Source organism: Propithecus coquereli, unplaced genomic scaffold (assembly GCF_000956105.1).
Source record: "Propithecus coquereli isolate 6110/MARCELLA unplaced genomic scaffold, Pcoq_1.0 Scaffold86, whole genome shotgun sequence".
Taxonomy (NCBI): Eukaryota; Metazoa; Chordata; class Mammalia; order Primates; family Indriidae; genus Propithecus; species Propithecus coquereli.
Window position 1 is genome coordinate 1,572,382 of NW_012154840.1, and position 6,845 is coordinate 1,579,226.

The following is a 6,845-nucleotide window of genomic DNA, read 5'->3' on the forward strand; positions in this document are numbered from 1 at the left end:
TTTCATCGAGTATGATATTACCTGTGGGTTTGTCATATATGGCCTTTACTATTTTTTCTATAAATTTATGGGGTACAAGTACAATTTTGTTACATGCATAGATTGCATAAGGCCTTTATTACCTTGAGGTATATTCCATCTATACCTAGGGTATTGATAATTTTTATCAATAAAATTTAAGATAAAAAGTGTTTTTGCTTTTGTCAAATGCTTTTTCTGCATCTGTTGAGATGATTGCTTATTTTTATTCTCTATTAATGTGGAATATCATATTTCTTGATTTGCATATGTTGTACCATCTACCCTGTGAGAAATCCCACTTGATCATGGTGTGTGATCCCTTTAATGTGCTGTTGAATTCAGTTTACTAATATTTTTTATTGAGGATTTTTTTCACCTATGTTCATCAGAGATATTGAATTATAATTTTCTTTTCTTGTAATGTCTTCCTCTGGCTTTAGTATTAGGGTAATGCTGGCCTCAGTAAATAAGTTTGGAAGTATTCCCTGTGCTTTAGTTTATATATGCACAAGTTTGCATCATAGACACTTTAGAGTATCCATTTATCCTGGAACAAATTTATGGGCCAAAGTATCATTAACTCTTCCTTTTTTTTATTATTATTCCAGGGTATTGTGAGGGTACAAACATTATAGTTACACTTTATGTCTTTGCCTCACCCAAATGCGGGTTAAAGGCATGCCCTTCCCTCCCTTTAGTGCTCCTCGTGTCCTTTAGTTGTAGATTTGCCCCCCCATCCCCCTAATCCCTAGAGAGTATTTCTGCCATGTGATCAACCTAGTGTTGATCAGTTAGTACCAATTTGATGGCGAGTACAAGTGGATCCCATTCTTCTGCTCTTGTGGTGCCTCACTTTGGATAATGGGCTTAAGTTTAATCCAGGAAAGTATAAGAGGTTCTAGATCACTGTCATTTCTTATGATTGAGTAATATTCCATTGTAAACATATACCAAATTTTGATAATCCACTCATGAATTGATGGGCACTTGGGTTGTTTCCACATTCTTGCAATAGTGAATTGTGCTGCCATAAACATTCGGGTGCAGATGTCTTTATCGTAAAATGTTTTGTGCTCTTTTGGGTAGATGCCTAATAGTGCTATTGCTGGATCGAATGGTATTTCTATTTTTAGCTCTCTGAGGTATCTCCAAATTCTTTTCCACAGAGGTTGCACTAATTTGCAGTCCACCAGCAGTGTAAGAGTGTCCCTGTCTCTCCACATCCTCGCCAGCATTTGTTGTTTTGTGATTTTTTGATAGAGGCCAATCTCACTGGGGTTAGGTGATATCTCGTTGTGGTTTTGATTTGCATTTCTCTAATGATTAGAGATTCATTAACTCTTCCTTAATTCAGATGCCTTCCAGCCATTAACCTTGGTCTAGATTATAACTAATTTGTCAGATTTCTTTGGATTTGGTTTTTTGAACCCTTGTCCCTACCCACACTACTCCTGGCTTGGTTCAAGCTCACTTCCTTCTCTTTAATACATGCTACTAACATTCTCTATGGCAAAACTTGCACTATTTATTACATCTTGTCCTTGCTCATTAGAGTCTCTCAAAACAATTTTGAATTGTTAAAGTGGATATTTAGAGGAAAATAATCAAAGGAGAAAGATAAATATGTCTGAGTTCATAATCAGTTCTTTCTAGAATCTATGAGGACACAGCCTTTCAAATGTCTCAGTGATTTGCCATTTTTCTGAAAGAGCAAAATTCTCACATGAATTTCTCTAATCCATGCCAAGTTCATTAGTTATGGGACTCAATTAAAAAGTGCTATCATAGACTTCAACAATATAATCAAGAAGCATGTGTTTTGCAGTAGGTTTCTGAATTACGATTTCCCCAAAGCAGTCCCAGAGACAAGAAATCTAATACAGGTAGATCATTCAGGAGGTGTGGATTCACCACCTCCTGAATTATCTACATGCATGAAATTCAAGTAAGGAATTGGAAAAATGAGACAGGAAAAGGAGAAAAAAGTCCATGAAAGGTGAATTTTTCATGAGTAGGTACTAATATGGGTAATGGGATCAGTATTACTGGGGACATTTTGAGAACTCTTGTATAATTTGCCTCAGAATTCTCCTACTGAAGAATAGGGAGCCAACTTGTTTTCCTCTTCAGTTAAGAGTTGCCCCCTAGGTTATCAACATCCAGGCACTTCCGGCTGCCCTGCTTATGGGCCAGTGATTTTCAACCTGGAGCAATTTTTCCCTCTGGGGACATTTGGCATTGTAGGAAAACAGTTTTGGTTGTCATAACTGGGAGGGGTGGGTGCCAGTGGCATCTAGTGGGTAGAGGCCAAGGATGCTGCTCAACACTTTATAGTGCACAGGACAGTCCCCACAATATAGAATTACCTGGCCTAAAATTTCAATAGTGCCCAGGTTGAGGAGCCTTGTTATAGGCTAAGTAAATTCTTTTGCTGCAAAAGAAAAGCGTTTAGGCATAAAAGCAGAGAGATATGCAGGCTGTTTGTGTCTGACAGCATGGAATAGAATTGAAGTTGCAGGTGAACTTAGAGGTGGACAAAGGAGATATGGTATCAACAGTTTATGCTAGATTGGTTAAAGACTATTTCACTTCTAAATTGTGTCCTTAATCAAGTACATTGTAAAGGCTCAAGCTGAGTTAAGAAATAGATAATCTTCACATCTTTGGGTGATACATTTATTTTCAAAGAAAAGCAAACATGCTTCTATATCGTATTATTTATCATAATATAATAAGGTGCTGTGAAAACAACAACAATAGCAGTTGTCTTAAGAATCTCAAACTTGACTCTTTCTCTCCTCATGAAAGTAAATGAACATATGGACAATATGTCATATGGACAAAATGAACATATGGACAATATTCTTGTATGTTATCTGGAGAGAATATGATTTTCTTGGCATTGTCAGTGTTAGAAAAATATCGTTATGTAGAGAATTCTGTAAACATATCAGGAAGTTAAATCATACTGCAGTAAGATATTTTGGGGAGAGGAAGCCTTTCTAAGTTTTTCTAGTTGTTTCAGGTAGTTCCTTGGCATGTATCTAATCATCTTCATGAGGCTTTTTTTAGATGCTCCCCAGCTGCAAGTGATCTTTTACTCCTTGGAAAGCCAATGAAATGTTGTCCCTCTCTTAGAGAACATATTATTTCTACCTTGTTTTATAGTTTTGTGTATACATGCCCCATTTCTCCCTCTAAATAGTGAGCTTCTAGAGCGCACGTCATCTCTGAGTTCTCCACAGAATAGTGTACTATACTATAATAACTGGAATATAACTGGGATCAAATAAACAATTGCCAAATGAATTAATACATTTAAATGAATACATAAATGAACAATTATCAATAGAAATTTAAAATATTTTGAACTAAATTAAAATGAAAACACAACTTATCAAAATTTGTGGGATGCAGGGAAAGCAGTGCTTAGAGTGAAATTTTTAGCATTAATGCTTATATTAGAAAAGAAGAAAAACCTGAAATCAATAATCTAAGCATTCACCTTAGAAAGTTTTTAAACAAAGAGTATATTAAGTTCAAAGTAAGCAGAAAAAAAGAAACAAAAAGAGCATAAATTAATGAAATTGAAACAGAAAATCAATACAGTAAGTCAACTAAGCCAAAAGCCAATTCTTTCAAAATATTAATACAATTGATTAACCTCTAGTGAAGCTAAGAAAAAAAAGAGAGAAGACACAAATTACCAGTATCAGCAATGAAAGGCGATACCACGCAGATTCCATAAACATTAAAAGGTTAATAAAGGAATACTATGAACAACTCTACGTCCCCAAATTTGATAACTTACATAAAATGGACCAATTTCTTGAAATACATATCTACTAAAACTCAAAAAAATAGGCAATCTGAATAGGCCTATATCAATTAAAGAAATTGAATTAATAGTTATAATATTACAAAACATAAAACACAGTGTCTACATGGATTCACTGGTAAATTATATAAAACATTTAAGAAATCATACCAATTTTCTGCAATATCTTAAGACAGAAGCAAAAGGAATGGTTCCAAACTCATTCTATGATGCAAAACATTACCCTAATACCAAAATCAGACAAAGACATTACAAGAAAACTATAGACCAATATCTCTCGTGACCATAGATGAAAAATCCTTCGGAAAATATTGCAAACTGAATCTAATAATGTATAAAAGGAGTCATACACCATAAACAAATGTAACTTTTTCCACCTGTGCAAATCTGTTCAACATTTGAAAATCAATTAATGTAATCCATCATATCAACAGGCTAAAGAAAAATCACATGACCGTATCAATAGATGCAGAAAAAGCATTTGACAAAATCTAGCTCCCATTCATGACAAAAACTCTCAGCAAACTAGGAATAGAGGGAAGCTTCCTCAACTTGATAAAGAATGTATAGAAAACACCCGCAGCAAACATCATACTTACTGGTTAGAAGCTTGAAGCTTTCTTGGTAAGATCAGGAACAAGGCAAAGATGTCCCCTCTCACCACTCTTTTTAACATCATACTGGAAGTCCTAGCTAATGTAGTAAGACATGGAAAGGAATTAAAAGGTATACTGATTAGGAAAGAAGGAATAAAACTGTCTTTTTTCACAGATGACATGATCATCTGTGTAGAAAATCCAAAGAGGTGACAAAAATACTCCTGGAACTAATAAGTGATTATAACAAAATTGTAGGATACCAGGTTAATACACAAAAGTCAATCACTTTCCTATATACCAGCAATAAGCAAGTGGTATCTCAAATTAAAAACACAATAACATTTACAATAGCATCCACAAAATATGTATAAAATCTATATGAGGAAAACTACAAAACTCTAATGAGAGAAATAAAAGAAAAAACTAAATAAATGGAGAAATATTCTAGGTTCATGGATAAGAAGAGTTAATATTGTCAAAGTATCAGCTCTTTCCAACTTGATCTGTCGATTCAAGGCAAATTCCAATCAAAATCCTAGAAAGTTATTTTGTAGATATCCATAGACTGATTCTAAAGTTGACATGGAAAGGCAAAAGATCTATAAAAGCCAACACAATACTGAAGAAGAACAAAGTCAGAGGAAGGACACTATCCATTGTCAAGACTTACTATAAAGCTACATAAATCAAGACATGTGAGAGTGGTGAGAAAATAGATAAATAGATCAATGTATCAATAAAATAGAGAGACCTTAAATAGAGTCACACAAATATAGTCAATTCATATATGTCAATGGACCTAAGGCAATGGAAAGGAGAAAAGATAGCTTTTTAAACAAATGGTGTTAAAAAAACTAAATATCTACATGCAAACAAATCAATCTAGACACAGATCTTACACTGTTCACAAAAGTTAACTCAAAATGGATCATAAACCTAAATGTAAAATGTAAAACTATAAAATTCTTAGAAGATAATGTAGAAGAAAATCTACATCCAACACCAAATGCATCAAAGGCACAATCTATGAAGGAGATTATTGATAAACTAGATTTCATTAAAATTAAAACCCTTTGCTCTGTGAAAGACATTGTCAAGAGAATGAGAAGATAAGCCATAGACTGGGAGAATATATTTACAAAAATATATCTGATAAAGGACTGTTATCCAAAATAAGCAAGAAACTCTTAAAACTCTAACTGGTTAAAGTTCTTTTCAAAATATATTTTTAAAATAAGAAAATGAACAATCTGATTAAAAATGAGAAAAACATCTGAACAGATACCTCACTAAAGAAGATATACAGATGGAAAATAAGCCTATGAAATAATGCTCAATACCATATTTCATTAAGAATTATAAATTAAGACAATAACGAAATACCATTACACATCTATAGAATGGTGAAAATCTCACTTACAATAAATGTTGGTGGGGATGTGGAGCAATAGGAACATGTATTCATTGCTTGTGGGAATGTAAAATGGTACAGCCACTTTGGAAGACAGTTTGGCAGTCTCTTAAAAATCTAAATATACTCTTACCATACAACCCAGCAATCACATTCCTTAGTCTATACCCAAAAGAATTGAAAACTTATGTCCACACCAAAACCAACACATGGATGTTTATAGCAACTTTATTCATAATTGTTAAAACTTGGAAGCAACCAATATATCACATCCTTTAGTAGGTGAATGTATAAACTGTGGTACATCCAGACAATGCTATTCTTCACTAAAAAGAAATGAGGTACGAAGCCATGAAAAGATGTCTAGGAAACTTAAATACATTATTTCTAAGTGAAGGGAGTCAATCTGAACAGGCTATTTAGTGTATGACTCCAACTATATGAAATGCTGGAAAAGGCAAAACTATGGAGAAAGTAAAAAAAAAATCAGCAGTTGCCAGGGATTAGGAGGAAGGTAAGGATAAACAGGCAGAACACAGAGGTCATTTTGGGGCAGTAAAACTCTTCTGTACAATATTCTAACGATGGATGCATGTCATTATACATTTGCCAAAACCTATAGAATGTACAATGTCCAGCATGTACCCTAGTATAATCTGTGGACTTTGGGTGATAAAGATGTGTCAATGTAGGTTCAAATATATCACTCTTGTGCAGGATGTTGATAGTGGGGGAGGCTGGATGTGTGAAGGGGAAGGGGAAAAGTGTGAATTCTCTGTACTTTCTGCTTAATTTTGCTGTGAACTTAAATTGCTCTAAAAAATAATGTCTATTTTTAAGGATGCCACAAAGCTTGCCATTCTTACTTAAATTCATCCATTTTTCTTCCTGTGTTTTTGTAAGCCTTTGCATAATTTTCAGAGTTTTGAAAAAGTTAATTCTGACAATTTTTTGCCCTTTTCTCATTGCTTTTATC